The sequence below is a fragment of the Saccopteryx bilineata genome, chromosome 11 (genome assembly GCF_036850765.1).
Source record: "Saccopteryx bilineata isolate mSacBil1 chromosome 11, mSacBil1_pri_phased_curated, whole genome shotgun sequence".
Lineage (NCBI taxonomy): Eukaryota > Metazoa > Chordata > Mammalia > Chiroptera > Emballonuridae > Saccopteryx > Saccopteryx bilineata.
This window is the reverse complement of record NC_089500.1, coordinates 31530641-31552640: the sequence shown is the minus strand read 5'-3', so window position 1 is coordinate 31552640 and position 22000 is coordinate 31530641. Positions and strand designations below refer to the sequence as shown.

General features: G+C 39.6%; 1 protein-coding gene and 1 non-coding gene across 4 annotated transcripts in view; one reads left to right on the top strand and one right to left on the bottom strand.

The window, feature by feature from the left end:
- The window catches only part of KIAA1328 (KIAA1328 ortholog), a 343953-nt gene that overhangs the window by 142038 nt on the left and 179915 nt on the right, over positions 1-22000 (top strand). The window lies entirely within an intron of this gene.
- Positions 18929-19060, bottom strand: LOC136315838 (small nucleolar RNA SNORA76). The gene has a single exon (XR_010727617.1). It is a non-coding gene; the product is annotated as a small nucleolar RNA SNORA76 (small nucleolar RNA).

Genomic DNA, 22000 nt, shown 5'->3' with positions numbered 1-22000 from the left:
TGAGTGCTGATCAAGGAGACAGTATTGTGAAGTTGCTTTATTATAGCAGTAGCCATAACTGTACCCTTGTATTGAACTATAGTTCCGGTTCTATCCATGGTCAGCTAGTGCTGCCACTTTTGTCATTCTTTCTTATTTATTTTAGCCCCATGTTGTTGTCCATCATGATTTCTCAGGAATTTTCTTCCACAGAAGCTTAACTCAATAACCATATGTTTTTCCTTAAAGAGAAAGTAAATTTCTAAAGAGGAAGTAGGACATACTCATTTGTGGCTAACAGGTTTAGCTGGAAAGCCTGTGGCTGATTTTGTTCTGGGTCCTTTTCTTTCATAGGTCTGGTGTCCCTATGGGAACACCTCCACATCACCCAGCCTCCTGTGTTTCCTTCCTCCTCTCTTCCCCCTTCCCCTGCCTCCTTCCCCACTGTTTTTGTCATCAGCCATCAGGTCTAATATCAATATTTCCAGCCAATTGGTATTCTGTTAACCCAGTCATTGTTTTATATTTGAATAATGTCACCAAACATAGGAACTATTTTATTTAATAAGAACTTACTTAAATAAATTAAATAATTAAGTACAGTAGTAATTTAATGAATTATACACTATTGGGGAGAGAATAAAAATTTATGAATTTATATTAGTAATACATACATACATATATAATACATACATACAATACATACATGGAATGATGGAAGAAGGTGTATTCTTATTTACAGTAGAGCACTGAAAGGCCACCTGGTAAATGTGGAAGGAGTGCTAAAGTTGGAAAATCATTATTTTGAAACCATGGGAAAGATTGGGTCAAGCAAGTCATCAATGGCTGCTCAACCTACTGAGAAATACTGAGGGTTAGCAGGATATTTGTGTGGCCTTTAAGTGTTTCCTCTTTAGCCTACTTATTAATTGCAAGAGGGCAAAAGGAAACTAATTGTACAGTGTGGAAAAAATGTTTCCAGGTGATTGAAAGTAATATCACCAATGAGAGACAGGTGGTCTCTTATCTCTCCTGAGGTTAAACTTTGGTAACACATCACTTACCATATTTCCCCATGTACAAGATGCTCCTATGTATGAGACACACCTTAATTTTAGGGCCCAAAATTTGGGGAAAAAAAATGTATTACAGGCCCTGGCTGGTTGGCTCAGCAGTAGAGCGTCGGCCTGGCGTGCGAGGGACCCGGGTTCGATTCCTGGCCAGGGCACATAGGAGAAGCGCCCATTTGCTTCTCCACCCCCCCCCCTCCTTCCTCTCTGTCTCTCTCTTCCCCTCCCGCAGCCAAGGCTCCATTGGAGCAAAGATGGCCCGGGCACTGGGGATGACTCCTTGGCCTCTGCCCCAGGCGCTAGAGTGGCTCTGGTCGTGGCAGAGCGGCCCTGGAGGGGCAGAGCATCGCCCCCTGGTGGGCAGAGCGTCACCCCTGGTGGGCGTGCCGGGTGGATCCTGGTCGGACGCATGCAGGAGTCTATCTGACTGTCTCTCCCCGTTTCCAGCTTCAGAAAAATACAAAAAAAAAAAAAATGTATTACATAAAGTTATTGAACTCAAGTTTTATTCACATAAAATTCATATAACTCCTCAAGAGGGAAATGCAAGTAAAAAAATCTACAACCACTGTATAAGACATACCCAATTTTTAGACACCAAAATTTTTGGGAAAGGGTGCATCTTATACATGGGGAAATATGGTATTCAGTATTCTGAGAATACATAACCTGAATCTAAATCTCAAGGAAACAGCAGATCAACACAAAATGGCAAACCTTTTACTAAATAAAGGAGGGAGGAAAACCGCACACTTCAAAAATGGAAATGTCATAAAAGACAAAGGCTCTGGAAATATTCTAGATTAAAGGGGAATTAAGAGCTATGGCAGCTAAATGTAGTATCTAACCTTAGACTATATATCCTGTAATGTCTGGGGGAGTATAGTGTAAAAATAGTAGGTCACCTGATAAAATCAGAATGTGGATGATGAATTAAGTAAAACTTATGAGATTAATAACTGTAATGTGGTTATGTAAGAGAATATTCCCACTCATAAGAAATGCTCACTGGAATATTTAGGGTGTTAAAGGGTCATGAGGTATGTAAAGTTACTCTCAAATACTTCAGAGGAGGCCCTGGCCGGTTGGCTCAGCGGTAGAGCGTCGGCCTAGTGTGCGGAGGACCCGGGTTCGATTCCTGGCCAGGGCACACAGGAGAAGCGCCCATTTGCTTCTCCACCCCCCCCCCTCCTTCCTCTCTGTCTCTCTCTTCCCCTCCCGCAGCCAAGGCTCCACTGGAGCAAAGATGGCCTGGGTGCTGGGGATGGCTCTGTGGCCTCTGCCCCAGGCGCTAGAGTGGCTCTGGTCGCAACATGGCGACGCCCAGGATGGTCAGAGCATCGCCCCCTGGTGGGCAGAGTGTCGCCCCATGGTGGGCGTGCCGGGTGGATCCCGGTCGGGCGCATGCGGGAGTCTGTTTGACTGTCTCTCCCTGTTTCCAGCTTCAGAAAAATGCAAAAAAAAAAAAAAAAATACTTCAGAAGAGAAAAATATATGTATTTGTGCAAATCTCTGAATGTGGAAATGATAGAGAAAATGTTGCTGGAACTAGCCAGGGTTCAAGTTGCCATTGCTGCCAGTCAATCACAGAGATGGATTTGAGTGATATAAGAGTGTCTTTTATTCAGATTGCCAGCAAACTGAGAAGGCAGGGGACTCCTGTCAGGGAGAACTGCCTTCACATTCTCCTGGTGTTGGATGTTTTTATAGGGTTCAGGGGCAAAGTCCCTGTAGTTAATCAAGTAACAATGTGCAGGAGGTGGGAGTTCAGTTAGCGAGAATGTCTCTCCCACAAGTTCTTCTGATATAACGCAGGCCCAATTAGCATGGTCCTATCTGGTGTTCTTGGTAAATCTTCAAAACAGTCGGGAACTGGCACCTCTGAGACCATTGGCCTCTGGGAATTGGCATGCAAGAAAGACTCTATTTCCTTAGAATACAGAGTAAGGATTTAAGTTTGGTGAACTAAGTTTCTAATTAATTTATAGGCCTTAGCCCTGGCCGGTTGGCTCAGCGGTAGAGCATCGGCCTAGCGTGCGGAGGACCCGGGTTCGATTCCCGGCCAGGGCACATAGGAGAAGCGCCCATTTGCTTCTCCACCCCTCTGCCGCGCTTTCCTCTCTGTCTCTCTCGTCCCCTCCCGCAGCCAAGGCTCCATAGGAGCAAAGATGGCCCGGGCGCTGGGGATGGCTCTGTGGCCTCTGCCCCAGGTGCTAGAGTGGCTCTGGTCGCAACATGGCGATGCCCAGGATGGGCAGAGCATCGCCCCCTGGTGGGCAGAGCTCCACCCCTGGTGGGCATGCCGGGTGGATCCCGGTCGGGCGCATGCGGGAGTCTGTCTGACTGTCTCTCCCTGTTTCCAGCTTCAGAAAAATGAAAAGAAAAAAAAAAATTAAAAAAAAAAAAAAATTTATAGGCCTTGATTTTTCACAGAAAATCCTGTGGCTAGGCTTTTACAAACCACTATTGTGATTTAAACTTTTCTGACCCTCAGGTCCCTCCTTATGTAAGCTTTCCCAGACTTTCCTGCAAAGGTAAACTTTTCTCTGCATGTAAAGTAAAGGCTTGGGAGCCATTAAAGAATAGCAAGAGTATTAACTATTTCCTGACCCTTACATAATCTCCTGTTTATTAAAACTAAAAGCTACTATTACTGAAGCCAAATTTTTAACTTTTGGGCTCCCCTATCAAAAATAGGATATAATGTAAACAATAGGTAAATCTGGGTAAAGAGTATTTGAGTGTAAATGTACCTTTTTATTGTTTAATTTTGTTCATAAATAACTTTTTCAAATAAAAAAAAAGACTAATTAAAGTGAGAAATCACTTGTGAATCCAGCTACCCTGTTAGCAGAATCTCTCTGAGAGCTCTGCTATCCAGTAGAACTACCTGTGATGATGGAACTGTTCTATGTGTACACTACCCAAAATGGTGGTATGTCACCAGTGTAGCTACTGAACACTTGAAATGTAGCTAATGAGACTTGAATTTTTAATTTAATCTTAACTAATTAAATTTTAGCAGCTTCCCATGCCTAGTGCCTATCCTATTGGACAGCGTGGTTCTGGAGTGTGATTAATGGCTGGGTATGAGAAGTTTATAAGTCCCCATAATCAATAAGTTGACAGTTTAAGAGATGAATTAGTTATGGCTGGGCTTATTAGTTTAGGTGAGATCTGTCTTTTTCAGAAAGAATCTGTGATATATTGCACATGTTTTTACCTATCCATTAGTAGAAAATTTTATTGTTGAATAATAGCAAGTGAAATTTAATGAAAATTTCAATGTCAAAATGAAATATAATCATTGCAAGCCTTTACCCAGGTTACATTAGTCACCAAAACCCAAAGTGGGTGTGGGGCTTCCCTTCCAGTGACCTTTTCTGATTAAAGAGGCACAATGGATATGTGGGAAGGAGGAAGGAGGAAGGAAGAAAGGATGGGAAGTTGGATGGATTAAGAAAACAATGCAAGATACTGTGTTCTGAATGCTACAAGAGAGTTACAGTAAGTCTCTTTTATCAAACATGTGAATAGACTGGATGTTATCTAAGGTTCTTTCTATGATGCTAAATTTTAAGAATACTGAGCAGGAGGAAATGTCTGAGAGTGCAGCAGTCAGGTTAATTTAAGACCTGGAGTTCAGTGTGTGACTTGTGTTGTTAAATGATCTTAATCCCCCAGACCATATAAATCATTTCCGTTTGGCTAAGTAAATTTATTTTGTTTCAAATGGAGCACTGATTAAAAGAAAGCTCTGATAAATATTCCATAGAATGTGGTATCATCTTGGTTATTTCCATAGCTTTTTTAAGAGTGATAATCATGGTTTTTATTCAGTCAGCTGTAAGTATACTCCTTATGGAGGCAACATGTTAAGAGAATAGGCTAGAAGGAAGTGTAAACATGAAAGGTAACTTGTGTGTCTCCCTAAATGAAGCACTGTTTAGCACTGATGGACAAAAGGAGCAACTTGAAGCCTCAGTCCATGGGCCTCATCTTTCACTGTGTGACAGTGGGCCACTCATTGGCATTGGCAGGTAGCACTATTCTAGTTGGTTAGCCAACCATGTTGGTAGCTTCAGTTCTGCCAGACTGACTCAAGACACACTAACTTTTAAAGTTTAATGCTCTGTTGATTCATAAATCTATTGCTCTGTTTAGCTTACACCTTTGTACAGTGTTCAGAGCTTTCAAACGATGTGTAGGCTTAAGCATTTTGCTCTGCTTTGGGCTTGCAGTAAGAGTCTGATGAAAGCCTGCCTGCCTGACAGGTTGAGTGACTGTCATTTTTCTCTCTGTCCTTATGCTGTTACTGAAATGAATTTTGCTCAGTGCCTCTTCTCTCTGAGCATTTGCCTGAGTGCTCAGAACACTGTCTCATAGAGAAGGACACCTAACTGGAACTGTGTGCCGACTTCACCTCACTATTTTAGGCAAGGGACTATATTAATCTGTCCAACCCACAAACCAGGTGTAGCAGGGTTCCCAAGACCACCCCTAGGTTTGTTGATTTATTGGTTTCTGACAAATGGTCATACTCCTAGCTAAGATTATAGTGAAAGGATACAAAGCAAAATCAACAAAGTGTGGTGAAGTCTGGAAGAAACCAGGTACAGTCTTACAAGAATCTTGTCCAAGTAGAGACACATGCAATGCTTTTAATTCCTGCAGCATCTAATTATGACTGTATATGCAAAGTATTCTCTACCAGGGAAACTCATTAGGGACTTAGTGCCTACAGTTTTTATTGGAAACTGGTCAGGTTTCACCCTCTATATAGCACATACCAATTTGCAGACTCCCAGAAGGAAAGCACACACTGAGCATAAACCATATGGTTTACACTAACTATTTAGGTATTGAAATATACCCTTATCAGTTAGGGAATACTCCCCAAATCCAAGTTCCCATATGCCAGCCAAGGGCCAGCCTTGAAAGTAGGCCTTTCTAAAGATAGCAGGCTCAAGCACACTGTGCTAATTCTGCCTCCAGATTTGCTTCAACAACATTGAACTTGGAACTTTGACTTGCTTGTAACTTTCTTTATGTCTAGACTCCTCACAGTCTTTTTTGTTGCTCACCAGTATCACTTTGAGATAACAGAACTGTAGTGTACTATGTACCTACTCTTTTGCCTAATGGGGCCATTTCTATTTCTTGTTAGAGCACCAAATCTTCTTCCTCTCAATCTCTGCCACTGTGTTTTTCTTTTTGGATTTGCTTTGCTCAGTTCTTCAAGAGAATGGTCTCATAGTTGCATCTGAGCCTCTAGCCACAGATTTCTTTCTCCCTCAAAGCTGCAGGCTAGTATTACCTGAAAGAAGATTACATAAATACCTACCAATATGCTTCTCAGTCACTAAAGCCCTTAGAGTTGAACCTGCAGCAACTTAGAGAAGCTCTTATGTCTCTCAGAGATATAAGTTGTGGGTATTATATGAGCAGACTGAGAAATAAATTGGGCCTTTAAATCGGGTCTAAATCAATGTCAACTCATACTTCCAAGTGATTTAAGATTTAAGAATAGAGAAAACTTTTAATTCTGCTGGTGGAATCACAGTTAAAAGCATTTGGGTAAAGATAATAGGAAAGAGATATGGAAGCAATAAAATTGTGAGAGTACCCAAAATGGGAAGTAGGTGATGCTGCCCTAGAAACACAGTAAAGATGGCATAGAAATAAGATATTATAATTATAGGGACATTGGGTTTGTAATATTGAGCGTATGCTAGATGACTCATTGTAAATTTAGAATATGTAATGATGTTTGCCCTAAATGGATGTAAAGGAGGTAACAAGAAGCATTACTACTTTTGAGTTAATTTTAATTAACAAGCAAAACCTAATTGATGAGGAGCAAGTGGTAGGCACTATTCAGAGGAAGTGATCATTTTAAGAAAAAAAAGATACTGAATTAAAACAATGGGCAAAAGATTTGGATTAATACTTTATAAGAAAAGATATATAGATGGCAAATAAGCATGTGAAAAGATGCTCAACACCATTAAAATTAGGGAATGAACATAAAAATGACACTCATATACCACTATACGTCTATTAGAAATTTAGCTATTGGCCCAAATTAAAAAGTCTTGCCCTGTCAAACAAAGGTGTGGAGGAACTGGAACTACTATCATGCACTGCTAATAGAAAAGTAAAATTGTACAACTACCTTGCAAACAGTTTAACTTTTTAAGAAAGTGCCATATACCTCTATATGATTCATCCATTTTACCCAAGAGAAATAAAAGTATATATCTACACAGTAATGTTCAAAGCAGCTTTCTTTTTTTTTTTTTTTTTTTTGTATTTTTCTGAAGTTGGAAACGGGGGAGGCAGTTAGACTCCCGCATGTGCCCGACCGGGATCCACCCGGCATGCCCACCAGAGGGCGATGCTCTGCCCCTCTGTGGCCTCGCACTGCCACAAGCAGAGCCATTCTAGTGCCTGAGGCAGAGGCTACAGAGCCATCCTTAGCGCCTGGGCAAACTTTTGCTCCAATGGAGCCTTGGCTGCAGGAGGGGAAGAGAGAGACAGAGAGGAAGGAGAGGGGGAGGGGTGGAGAAGCAGATGAGCGCTTCTACTGTGTGCTCTGGCCGGGAATCAAACCCAGGACTCCTGCACGCCAGGCCGACGCTTTACCACTGAGCCAACCGGCCAGGGCCACAGCTTTCTTTTCTATAGCTTCAAACCAGAAACAGCACACGTGTTATTCGCTGGTGAACTGATGCATTGTGGGATAGCTGTATAATGGAATACCACTCAATGATAAAGAAGTGCTGATATGTGCAACAACATAGATAAATGTCAAAATAATCAAACAGTTAAAGAATACAGACTTAAAAGACAACAGATTATATAGTTCCATTTATAAAAGCTCTAGAGAAAGCAAAATGATCTCTGATGATGGAGAGCAGATCAGTGGTTGCCTGGTTGGCAGATGTAGGAGTACAGGGGAGTGAGTGGGAAGGATGACTAAGGGACACAGGCGACTTCGGGAGATGACGGATATATTCATTATCTTGATCATGGAGGTGATCCCTGGGCCTTCACATACGCCGAAACTTATCAACTTGTACAGTTTAAATGTGTGCAGTTTGTTGCATTTCAGTCATGCCTCAATAGCTGTTTTTAAAAATGTGTGATTTCCCTTTAAAGTTCTAGTTGCCTGGCCTTATTGTGATCTGAGCAAATCCTCCAGCCCCAGTACAGCTCTCCCTCCCCCTGTAATATATTTAGCAGTACATGATCTATTTAATACTCACAAAAGAAACTTGTAAGCAGTTAGTATTGCCATTATCCTAACAAATTGTATATTCCTGGCAAAGTGGAAATGTTCCCATTTTAATTTTTTCTGTAATGACACATTACACAGGCTTTAAATGTCGTTCTGTATTTTCAAACCTACAGAAACTTGAATGAAGTTTACATATAAGAACAATCAACTCTGATAGCAATAGGCTGAATATCAGTTTCTGAAAATAAATTTTATATGAATCTTTTCTCCAGATAATTTGACTTTTAAATGCTTTTAACTATGGCATTTTTATGTAAGTGAATATGGATTGAAGAAGCAGCTATAAAACCTGAAATTTCCATGTTTCAATTTTTTCTTACCATGCTAGTTAACAGGATATAGCCAGATATTATGCACACTCCATTGATTTACTCCACAATAGATTACTACCTTCCTGACCAGTAAATAGACAACCATCACCATGAGTTAGAAATGTTAGTCATTTGACTATATCTTTGAACACAAGTCATGGTTTTTAAATATTGTGTGTGTGAATATTATTTAATTAAAATTATTGGGGTGACGTTGGTTTATTGGGATCATGTAGGTTTCAGTTATACATTTCTGTCATACATGAACTGTATGTTGCCTTGTGTGCCCACCACCCAATGTTAAACCATCTTCCGTCATCATATATTTGGCCCTCTTTATCTCCCGTATCCCCCACCTGCTTCGCTCAAACTCAGCACCAAACAACCAATTTAAAAATGGGCAGAGGACCTGAACAGACACCTCTCCCAAGAAGACATACAAAAGGGAAACAGTTATATAAAAAGATGTTCAACTTAACCAGCTATTATGGAGATGCAAATCAAAACTACAATGGGATACCACCTCACACCTGCTAGAATGTCTATTTTCAAGAAGACAACTAATAACAAGAGTTAGAGAGAATGTAGAGAAAAGTGAACCCTCATTCACTGCTGGTGGGAATGTATACTAGTACAGCCATTATGGAAAACAGTCTGGCAGTTCCTCAAAAAATGAAGAATAGAGTTATTATATGACCCAGCAAACCCTTTCCTGTGTATCTACCTGAAAAACTATAAAAGATTTTATAAATGACCATTTGACAAGCTACAGCATTCTACTTTCATAAGCCATATTTGAGGGTATTGATTTATAACTATAGTCTTGCTCTAGAGTCTGCTATTTGGTGGACAGGATATTTTTCTGCTGATTCCTCAAAGGTTCCTTCTGAATGCCATGCTAAGAGCATGAACTTTGGAGCCAGAATGTTAGGGGCTCTTGCACAGTATGCTCTACCACTTTCTGTGACCTTGAGCAAGTTATATGAGGTTAGTGCACCTCAATTTCCTCACCAGCAAAATGAGGGAAATGTAATGAGCATACCTCACAGGGTGTCCAGTGGCACTGAACAAGTTAATAACTGTAAAAGAAATAGAGATGTAGTTCACGTGCAGAAAGTACTATATAATAGCTCCAGATTGTTATCATTGTTACTGTTATAATTGACTCGTATGGAGATTGTGAAATGGATTTTGGTAAAAACAAAAAATACCGTGTGTCCGTAAAGTCATGGTGCAGTTTTGACCAGTCACAGGAATGCAACAAAAGATGATAGAAATGTGAAATCTACACCAAATAAAAGGAAAACTCTCCCACTTTCATACCTATTCAGTGCAGTTCAATGTGGGCTCCACTTGTTGTCCTACACACATCCAAATGATAGTGAAGTTCTTGCCACACACGGGTAAGGGTGTCTGGTGTAACAGAGTGAATAACGTCTGTGATTCTCTGTTTTAAGTGATTAATGTCGTTGATACGTTCAATGTACACATGTTGCTTAACATAACCCCAAAAGTAAAAGTTTAAGGGCGTCAGATCTGGGGATCATGGTGGCCATGGTTTGACAGAACCCCTGCCTATCCACCACCGAGGGAATGTTCTATCCAGAAACTCACGAACAATGGTGGCGTAGTGTGGAGGAGTGTCGTCCTGTTGAAAGATGACACCTCTGGAAATTGTGGCACTGCATACAGTTCCAACATGTCAAGATAGGACTTTGCCGTCACAGACTGCTCTGCGAAAAAAAATGGGCCTATCACCTTATCATGCATCAGGTCACACCACACGTTCACTTTAGGGGTGTTACGTTCGTACTCAACGAACGTAGGCATGAGGATGTTCAGCAGCCCATATTCAGACGATATGGCAATGAACATGTCAACAGATATGGAAGGTTGCCCCATCGCTAAACCCAATCTTCTGAAAAATCATGCATCATTGTCGATCTCATGAAGCATATCTGTAGCAAACATGCATCATGTGGGTCTATCCGCTGGTTTGATAGCGTGCAGCAGCTGCAATTTGTACCCCGTAAAACAGAGACATTTCTTCAATACCTTATGAACTGTAGTCTTGCTTAGGTGTAATTGTCGAGCACAAGCACGCACAGATATTTTTAGGGCTCCTTAGGTAGCTATCCCGTATAGCCTCTCCAGACTCGTCACTGACTGATGGCCTACCAGAACGGGGTTTCTCCACCAAACTGCCGGTTTCCTTCAACTGCTTATCCCACCGAGTAATGTTATTTCTATGTGGTGGCGCTTCGTTAAAAACGCGCTGATATTCACTTTGCACTTTAGTCACAGATTCGAATTTAGCGAGCCACAGAACACACTGAACTTTCCTCTGTACTGTCCACATCTCGACTGGCATGGCGGAGGGCTGCTCCGCTGTAACACAGTGTTACGTCATCATCTGCACATGCGCACATGCTGCCACATCATCCTACAGAAACTGGGAAGGTTTCCCTTTTAATTGGTGCAGATTTCACATTTCTATTGTCTTTTGTTGCTTTCCTGTGACCTGGTCAAAAGTGCACCATGACTTTACGGACACACTGTATCTTCTGTTTGGGAATGCCCGTGTTTCCTCATCTTTTGTGCCTTTCTTTGTTCAATCATTTTGTCCTCTGTGGCAGCAGTTCTCATCCGGGGCTGAGTTTTACCCCTAGGGAAAATTTAGCAATATGGAGACATTTTTGGTTGTTATAATCAGGCATTGTTACTATCACCTAGGAGGTAGAGACCGTGGATATTAGTAAACATCCTGCAGTGTACAGGACAGTCCACACACAAAGAATCATGTTGCCCAAATGTTAGCAGGCCAAGTTGAGAAACCTTGCTCTATGTAATACTGACCTCACCTTGGAGGTTGAATGGAAAGATAAAAGGAACTGAAGTCCCTGATGATAGTGTGATGCTACACAGCCCTAGACACCTCATGAAAAGAAAAAGGAAACACCTACTCTGTTTAAGCTAATGGATTTCTGCCCCCTTACACATTTCATAACTGATAGAGTATTTATTTAGAAATTGGTAATCATTAACATTAGGGCAACTAAAATATAAATAGTTACAAAGAGGTCTTAGGCATAAAAAAAATGAGGAAAATCTCACAATGATATATATCTGTGCCAAGAGGCATTTTGAAGAAAGTGTACTTGGTGTGTGGAGGAGTATTAAATCTGACAGAACATGAGAATTGCTGGGCTACTGTCATACATTTGCCCGTGTTAAAAGACTAGAGATATCTTTAAAGGAGTTGTACCATTTTGTGAGTTTCTTTAATGAGGCACTTTTCTGTGTCTACTGTAATGTATTTTATTCTGGTGCCAGAATTTGGTCACCTCATCTTCCACTAGATCTGCAATTATTTTAGATTATATAGGGACTTAACTGCCTTAGTCTCCATTACCTGATTGTAGATCCACTGGGGGGAAGTGATGGAGGTAAGTTGTATACACACCAGGAAAATAAGTGATGTTGCCTAATCACTCTTGGATCCTTTTCTGATTGAGGACAACATCAAAACTAAAATTCTGTGTCCACTCTTGGAACTCAATTAAAAAGATGCTGTCATTTGAGATTATCTCACACTATGATCTAAGGAACTAGAGCTGTTTGTTCTGACCTAAGAGGATAGTGGCATAGCAATAACTGATGGGAAGAAAAAATGAAAAATTCAACATAAATGTTTCCTAACCATGAAATTGCCTTATGCTCTCAAGAAAGTGGTATTTCTTTGCCATATATATTCTGGTTCTAGCTGTCAGAGAGCAATGCCATGTTCACCTTAATTACAGGGACCCTATAAGTAGGCATTTGTATAGTATAAGAATCTTAGTGCAATTGTAAATTTGCACCTATGACAGCCTGATTCTCAGTGCAGAATTTTAGGGTTGAAAAATTCTCCCAAATCTTCTAACCCATTCTTTTACTATTGTAGGAAGCCATATGTTAGTAAGAGATATAGATTCTACCCTATAAAAAGCCCTAAAGGGTTTTCATCTATTGAACCTAAGAGTAAACATACATTTGATCTGTCCATTAACTTCTCAAATTTAGCATGACTAAAATTAAACTCTTTGATTTCCCTTCCAAACCTGTAACCCCGTCATCTCTCCAGCTCAGTATATGGCACTCCCGTTCCTTATGTTTCTCAGGAAACATCATTAGATTCATAATTGACACGTCTCTTTCTCTTCTCTCATCCCCAGATCCAAATTATCATCAAATCTAGCCCATTCTTCCGCCTAAGTATAGCCCAACTCATACCGTTTCTTACCACCTTCACCTCTCCCACCTTAGTCCAGGTCCTTTTCACCTGGATTACTACCTACCTTGTTCCCAAGTGAAAGGCAACTCTATATTCACATAAAAACCTATAGTTGAGTATTCACAGTGGCTTTATTCATAGTTGCTAAACACTGTAAACCATTCAACAACCTTGCATGACAAAAATAAAGGAAAGGAACAGACTGCTGATATACACGCTACGTACATGAACCTCAAATGCATTCTGCTAAATGAAAGAACCAGATTCAAAAGGTTGCTGGCTGTGTGAGTCCCTTTATATGGTAGTCCTGAAAAGGAAAACTACAAAGACAGAAACAAATCAAGGGTGGAGGTTGGAGAAGAGGCTGACTGCAAAGCACAGGGAGTTTTTCAGTATGATGGAACTACCTTAATTGTTACAGTGATTATCTAACGACATTCAGAATTTCTCAAAACTTGAAGAAATGTACACTAAAGAAGTTTGCATCTTGCAGATTGGTGCAGCCGCTGTGGAAAGCAGTGTGAAGTTACCCCAAAATATTAAAACTGAAACTGCCTTATGACCCAGTAATTTCACTTCTGGGAATATATCTGAAGAAACCTGAATCATGAGTTCAAAAGAATATATGCTCTCCTGTGTTCACTGCAGTGTTATTTACAATAGCCAAGACTTGGAAGCAGCCCAAGTGTCATCAGTGGATGAGTGGATAAAAAAGCTGTGGTACATATACACAATGGAATACTACTCAGCTGTAAAAAATGAAGGAAATCTTACCTTTTGCGACAACATGGATAGACCTGGAGAGTATTATGCTAAGTGAAATAAGCCAGTCACAGAAAGATAAATGCCATATGATTTTATTTATATGTGGAATCTAATGAACAAAATAAACCAATAAACAAAATAGGAACAGACTCAGAGACAGAGAACAGACTGACAGCTGTCAGAGGGGAGAGGGGGATGGATGAAAAAGTGAAGGGATTAAGCAAAGACCTAAAACTCAGAGACAACAATATGGTGATTACTAGAGGAAAGGGGGGTGGGAAGGTAGGGGAGAGTAGAGAGGGGATAAATGGTGACAGAAGGAGACTTGACTTGGGGTGGTGAACACAATACAGTGTACAGATGATATATTATAGAATTGTATCCCTGAACCCTATATACTTTTATTAACCAGAGTTACCCCAATAAATTCAATTAAAAAATGGATGCATCTTATTGTGTGTAACTTAGGGGAAAAGTGAATGCGTTGTTAGTGATAGCAGAAGACTTTCAGTCAGGGGTCAGTGTGAGAAATGGAAACCACTCAAGGTATTTTAAGCAGGAGGAGTTGAATACTAGAAATAAAAGATGAAAGAGCTAAAGAAGCAACTTTTCTGTTGGACTCTTAATAGTGACTTCAGAACAATATAGAACTAACATACTTGGGAGGCAATGCTCTGGACCATGGCTGGAGCTAGGCTGTAAGCAGGAGCATTGCATCTATGGCTGCTGCAGTGGTGTCAGGGCACCCTGGAAAATATAGAATAGATTCCCATCAGTGAGATCTTGGGGTTAGGGAGCCAGGTACAGCCAGGTACTGCTGTCACAACTACTTCCTCTAACCCAGAACATGGGAAAATGATCCTTGAGGTATTATTGCCAGAGAGAACAGCACAGTATCTAAACTCCCGTCGGTAAAGCATTTGAATAAATTACTGTATGTTATACAGTAGATGAAGGATTTACTCATGTGGTAGGTATTCCTGGAGTGTAACTACAGGCTTGAGAGTTGATTAGTAAATTTGGTAATTTAAATGTTGAACTCATAAATCTAGCCTATACCAAAGCCAGTTTCTATATTGCAGTTTCTGCAAACATTGCTATTAAATTTGTGCTGCAAACATTGCTACTTCTTGAAAATAGTTAAGTAACTTCGCTTATTTTAAAATTAATTTGAAAGATTACAGCACAGATTAGACTTCCTAATATTCAGAATGCCATACATAAATTTAGAAAACAAGAAATTTTCAAAATGGTAAATATATAATAGGTCTTAGCAGCTTTCTGCATGAGGGAAATCAGCTACAGATAAATGACCAAGTTTCCATAGAATCAGTGGCAAATTATGGAACAGGATGAGCATAACCTGTCTCTTACTGCAAAGTCCAAATGCTGCCTTTCAGATAGTATATGAGTCACCTTTCTTGGAGGAATGGCCGGATGGCATCCTTTCAGATATCACCTGCTAGAAATGGTTTGTGTTCATGTTTATACACAGGAGTGGATTTGAGTAGGCTGGGTGGAAACCAAAGCTCCAGGAACAAGCCTTAGTTTATGAACACAAGGCTGTGTTAAGTTCTGCCCTCTCTCACCCCCACAACTGTACAGTGTCAAGGGTACTATACTAATGGGGAATCATTTCATAAGGTACATATTAATATAAATGTCTAACCACTACATTGTACACCTGAAACGAATATAAAATTAAATGTAACTGTAATTGAAAAACAAAAATATATTAAAGAAAGTGAAATTAAAAAAGTATTCTTAAACATAAAATAAGCTATTTTAAAGTGTACAAGCAATGAGATTAGAGTGAATTGCCACAGAAGCTAAATGGCTAGACTTCCTCTAACAGATTTTAATTATTTTTGTAGTGTTTCCCAAATGAAGACTCACAGTAGCCATTTTAAGTAAACTAAAGCAGCTCTTTTATCTTCATTGCAAGCTTCAGACCCTAAATAAAGCATGAAGCTGGGCAGTGCAGTGTTTAATTTTCAAATTGGATTTTTCATTATGTCTTATGATAACTTTTTATTTTTATCAAGTTGCATCTCAGCCTTCTGTTTAGACTCAAGAAGATTTATGGCAAATGATCTGGTTGCTTATTTGAACAAACAAATGCAATAAATCAGTTTACTATTTCAATAAAACGTTATTAATAGAACACATTATGCTGTTCAATATTATGTTATCTTTAAAATTAAGCGGAACATTAGTGGCAATGAAGCTAGTTTCAATCAATACATTCCTGTAATGAAACCTATTGTATAAGAAACTTTTCTATTTAAGAAGGAAAAATGTCCTTGGCACAGCTACCAAGTTCTGACTCTAGAGCTGGCATTACACAACTTCTGGAAACTATTTGGTAGGGTTTCTTTGTTTCTGTGTCAGTGTTAAGGTAGTTCTTAGAGTTCCCTCACAGCAGGTAAAGCACAATTGAATTTAGTTGGCACTGGACCTGGCAGGACCTCAAACATGTGCTTCAGTGAAATTGAAATCAGAGAGGATTTTAAGAAAGGAAGAGTTGATGACACTCAGGAGCATAAGAATTGACAATTTGTTGTCTGGTCCTTTAGAATTTCTGATTAAAGTTCTTAATAGAGTATTAAGAAATAAAATATATGGATGAAAATGAGTAATGGATGAAAAATGAGTAATATTCAGATAAGGAGGATATAGATTTTAATATTCTAAACTCATATAATAATGAGAGTTTCCTGGGAATAGAACCCTGATTTAGACCCTCAATCATCTGCTGTATTCCCTATTGAAATTTTAGAATGATGGTTTTAAAATTAAAGGTGGTTGAAGTCTCAGGATATTATAGTCTTAGAGGCCTGCAATGTACAGGCTGGAAGGTTATTTCAGTTGCAATTTAGATAACAAAGTACCGGCCCTGGCCGGTTGGCTCAGTGGTAGAGTGTCGGCCTGGCGTGCGGAAGTCCCGGGTTCGATTCCCGGCCAGGGCACACAGGAGAAGCGCCCATCTGCTTCTCCACCCCTCCCCTCTCCTTCCTCTCTGTCTCTCTCTTCCCCTTCTGCAGCCGAGGCTCCATTGGAGCAAAGATGGCTCGGGCGCTGGGGATGGCTCCTTGGCCTCTGCCCCAGGCGCTAGAGTGGCTCTGGTCGCGACAGAGCAACGCCCCGGAGGGGCAGAGCATCGCTCCCTGGTGGGCAGAGCGTCGCCCCCTGGTGGGCATGCCGGGTGAATCCCAGTCGGGCGCATGCGGGAGTCTGTCTGACTGTCTCTCCCTGTTTCCAGCTTCAGAAAAATACAAAAAAAAAAAAAGATAATAAAGTACCTTTAAGGAAGGCTGCTATTTAATAATACAGTGTAGAAGTTTAAGACTTCTAGATGTTAACTTGCATACATTTTCCAGTGAAAACTTTTCAAATATTTTATAGATAATTTTGCTTGATACATGGTATTGTTGTCACATGGCAGTTTACGGAATCTGGAGACTTGAGTTAGAGTTCAAAGTTCACTGTATTATTTCTGCCATTTTGTATGTTTAATCTGAATGTAAGAAATAGAGATGTTATTTTACTGTGGTTTTGTTCTAATTAAATATTAAGAAATTGTTATTTTGGGAGATGAGAGTTACGTTAAAATGAAAAAATATATTTATGAAAATCTAAGCCATCATACATATTCTGTTGGCTTAGGATCAAGTTTCCATAGCCTATGTCATAGGCGGTGGCACAGTGGATAGATTGTCAGCCTGGGATGCTGAGGACCCAGGTTTGAAACCTGAGGTTGTCACTTGAGCAAAGGCTCACCAGCTTGAGCACAGGGTCACTGGCTTGAACATAGGATCATAGACATGACCTGATGGTCACTGGCTTGAGCCCCAAGGTCACTGGCTTGAAGCCCAAGGTTGTTGGCTTGAGCCGGAGATCTCAAGGCTTGGCTGGAGGCCCGCTCCTCCCCACCCCCAGTCAAGGCCCATATGAGAAAGCAATCAGTAAACAACTGAAATGTCACAATGAGTTGATACTTATCATCTCTCTCCCTTTCTGTTTGTCTGTCTGTCCCTGTCTGTCTCTCTCTCTCCCTCTCTTGCTAAAAAAAAAAAAAAAAAAAAAGGTTTCCATAGCTCATCAAGCAAATAATTTGAGCAAATTGCTCTACAACTCTAACGGCAAATGAGTGAGCTCTGTACTGAGAATATCACTGCTAAATTTTCTAAACAGTCATACTTTCCTCCTCCAGAAATTTGAATGCAAATGATTGTCTTATTTTTTTTATGCCAGTGGGAGACTGCTTAAAATCTGAATCTATTTTGGAGTGAAGCATAAGATAGAAGTAAACCTAATTTTAGTTTTTATCTTGGTTTCACCTCAAAGCTTTTATGTTACATTTCTAAAGCAAGATTCGTTCTTGTATGATGTCTGTGAACACCTGTGAACCATTGGGTTTAGGTGGTCTACGGCAGACTGATTGCCACCGCTTTGGCAGTGGGTGCAAGCAGCAGCTGACTATGTGGTTTTCTTTGCAATGTCTTTATTTTTCTTCTTTTCCCCAATATTTTAACATAATCTGTGTTTATGAATGTAATTTATCTGTAGTTATTTTTAAAAATATTTTATTTATTGACTTTAGAGAGAGGAGAGAGAAGAAAGCAGTGAGGGAAGAGCAGGAAGCATCAGCTCATAGTTGTTGCTCCTTTATGTGCCTTTACCAGGCAAGCCCAGGGTTTTGAACCAGTGACCTCAGTGCTCCAGGTCAACGCTTTATCCACTGCACCACCACAGGCCAGGCTCTGTAGTTATTTTTCTAGTAATAGTTTTGTCTGGTTTTGGTATTAAGGTAATACTGGTTATGGCTTTATTAAATGAATTGGAAATTGTTTCTTCCTTTTACTGTTATCTATATTATTATTATTATTATTATTATTTGATGATTGATAGAATTTACCACTGAAGCCATGATGGATGGTTTTCATGGTGGTGGTAGTGTGTGTGTGTGTGTGTGTGTGTGTGTGTGTGTGTCTTTTAAGATTTTATTTACTGATTTTAGAGGGGAGAGAAAAAGGTTGGGAGGAGCAGGAAGCTTCAACACATAGTTGCTTCTTGCATGTGCTGTGACAGGGTAAGCCTGGGGCTTTGAATGAGCAACCTCAGCATTCCAGGTCATCGCTTTATCCATTGCGCCACCACAGGTCAGGCTTGATGGTAATGTTTTTGATTACTACTTTAATTTTTTTTTCTTTTTTTTCCCTCGGGGCCGCAGTGTCGCTCGCGGGTAAAAGGGCCGCCCACAGAGAGCAGTCGGCCTCAGTTTTGCGCAAGTACGTGCTCTTGCGCTGCAGCCTGACCTACTTTAATTTTTTTTAATTGACGTGGAGGTAAAAAGATTTACTTTTTTGTCTTCAGTTTGTATAATTTCTGTCTTTCAAGGAATTTGTTCGTTTCACTTAAGTTGTCATATATAGTCACATAAAGTTGTTCATATTATTCCTTTATTAACTTGATAATGTCTGTGGCAGTTCTACTTGTGTGCTCCTTTTTTACCTTTTTATCAAAACAATTTTTATTAGATTTTCTCTATTGTCTGTTTATGTAATTTATTTCTGACTTTATTTATTTTTCTCTTTCAGTTTTAATTTGCATTTCTTTTTCTAGCTTGTTAAGATGGTCATTTAGATCATTGGGTTGGAACTTTATTTTTTTCTAATATACGCATTTAAAGTTATAACTTTCCCTCTGAGAATTCCTTTATTTGTATCCCACAAATTTTTTTAAGTTGTATTTTTTATTGTTTTGGTTCATTTTAAAATACTATCTGATTGCCTTTGTGATTTTCTTTTTGAACAGTGTATAATCATTTAAAAATTTTTTTTTTTTACAGGGACAGAGAGAGAGTCAGAGAGAGGGATAGATAGGGACAGACAGACAGGAATGGAGAGAGATGAGAAGCATCAATCATCAGTTTTTCGTTGCGACACTTTAGTTGTCCATTGATTGCTTTCTCATATGTGCCTTGACTGTGGGCCTTCAGCAGACTGAGTAACACCTTGCTGGAGCCAGGACCTTGGGTCCAAGCTGGTGAGCTTTGCTCAAACCAGATGAGCCCATGCTCAAGCTGGCGACCTCGGGGTCTCGAACCTGGGTCCTTCCACATCCCAGTCCGACACTCTATCCACTGCACCACCACCTGATCAGGCTAAATTTTTCTTAATATCAAAAATTTACATTTTTCTTATTTAGCTTTCTATTATTTATTTCTAATTTAATTCCCTTGTGTCAGAAAATGTATTCTCTTTAATTTCAGTACTTCGAAAATATTGAGACTTGTTTTGTATCCTATGTATTGGTCTGTCTTTGTGAATATTTCCTCCACATGTAATAATGCTCTAATCTGCAACTACTAGATGGAATATTCAATATATTATATCAATAAAATCAATATTTTCATGTGTACCTGCTGACTTTTGGTTTACTTTTTCCATCAATTAGTAAGAACTTTGAACAGTCCAAATCAGATTGTGGATTAGTTTATTTTTCCTTTCACATTTCTTCATTTTTTCCTTCACTTTTTATTTCAGTTATTACCTTTACATTTCTGATTGTAATGTCTTCTTGATGCATTAACTTCCTCCATTTTGAAAAATGGCTCTTTTATCTCTGCTATTACTTGTTCTCAAGTATACATGGTCTGATACTAGTAGAGCCACTCCAGCTTTCCTGTAACTGTGTTTGCTCAGCACATCCTCTCCCATCTTTCTACATCTACCCTGTCTTTGTCTTTATAGTTAAAGCAGGGTTCTCATAGATTGGGATTGGATGTATAATTCTGTCTGACAATCTCTGGCTTTTTTTGGAGTATTTGCATCCTTTACACTGATGCAATTGGCAACATGGTTGGCTTTACATCTAGCATCTTGTAATATATTTTCTATTTTTTACCAATTTTTTAGTTTTTATTTAGTTTTTCCTGCCTTCTGTTGTTTGATTAAATAATTTCAGTATTTATTATGCCTATTTTGGGCTTACTATCTTTGTTTTGTTTTTTAGTGGTTTCTCTTCGATTTGCAATATTCATCTTTAGAAGTCTATTTTCAAATAATTACCACTTTATGTATAATATACAATGTATAACCTTACAACACAATTTTTTGTTTCTTCCGTCTTTTCTGCTATTGTTGTCATACATTTACTGATATGTGTTATACACTCCATAGTTTCGTTATTATTGCATTAAACAGTCAATTATATGTTAAGTAAACTTTAAACATGAAAAACAATATTGCTTATATTTTCATTTCTGGAAGTCTGCATTCATTTGTATAGATCCAAGTATCTGTCTAGTTTTATTTATACCTGAAGATGTTCATTTGTTTGTTTATGGTCATATAGGTTATCTGGCAATAAATTATTTTATGTTTTGTTTGTCTGAAAATATTTTACTGTCAGGTTTTTTTTGTTTGTTTGTTTGTTTTTTGTTGTTTTTTTTTTGTATTATTCTGAAGCTGGAAACGGGGAGAGACAGTCAGGCTCCCGCATGCACCCGACCGGGATCCACCCGGCACGCCCACCAGGGGGCGACACTCTGCCCACCTGGGGGCGATGCTCTGCCCCTCCGGGGCGTTGCTCTGTTGCGACCAGAGCCACTCCAGCGCCTGGGGCAGAGGCCAAGGAGCCATCCCCAGCGCCCGGGCCATCTTTGCTCCAATGGAGCCTCGCTGCGGGAGGGGAAGAGAGAGACACAGAGGAAGGATAGGGGGAGGGGTGAAGAAGCAGATGGGCACTTCTTCTGTGTGCCCTGGCTGGGAATCGAACCCGGGACTTCTGCACGCCAGGCCGATGCTCTACCACTGAGCCAACCGGCCAGGGCTTTACTGTCAGTTTTTAAAGGAAATCTTTGTCAGGTCTATAGTTCTGGCTTAGCAGTTTGTTTTTCTTTTCCATTGACCATTTTTAAAATATTTTATTGTTTCTTCTGGTTTACATGTTTTGTTTTGTTCTTTAATGAAATTCTGCTGTCATTTCTATTTTGTTCCTTTGCGTGTAAAGAGCCTTTCTGCTCTTAGGAGCTATCACTAGTTTTTAGCAATTCAATAAAGATACCACTAACTGTTCTTTGTTTTTCTGCTTAGGTTTTATTCACTTTCTTGAGTCTATGGGTTTATAGCTTTTATTAAAATTTAACACTTTAAATTATTATTTCTTTAGATATTTTTTCTCTCTTCATGTCTCTGGCATTGCAATTGTAAATATCTTAGATCATGGGGCTTTGTTTCCCAACCTTAATCTTAAATAGTTTTTATTCTATTTTGTCTGCAATTTTCTTGATCTTGTC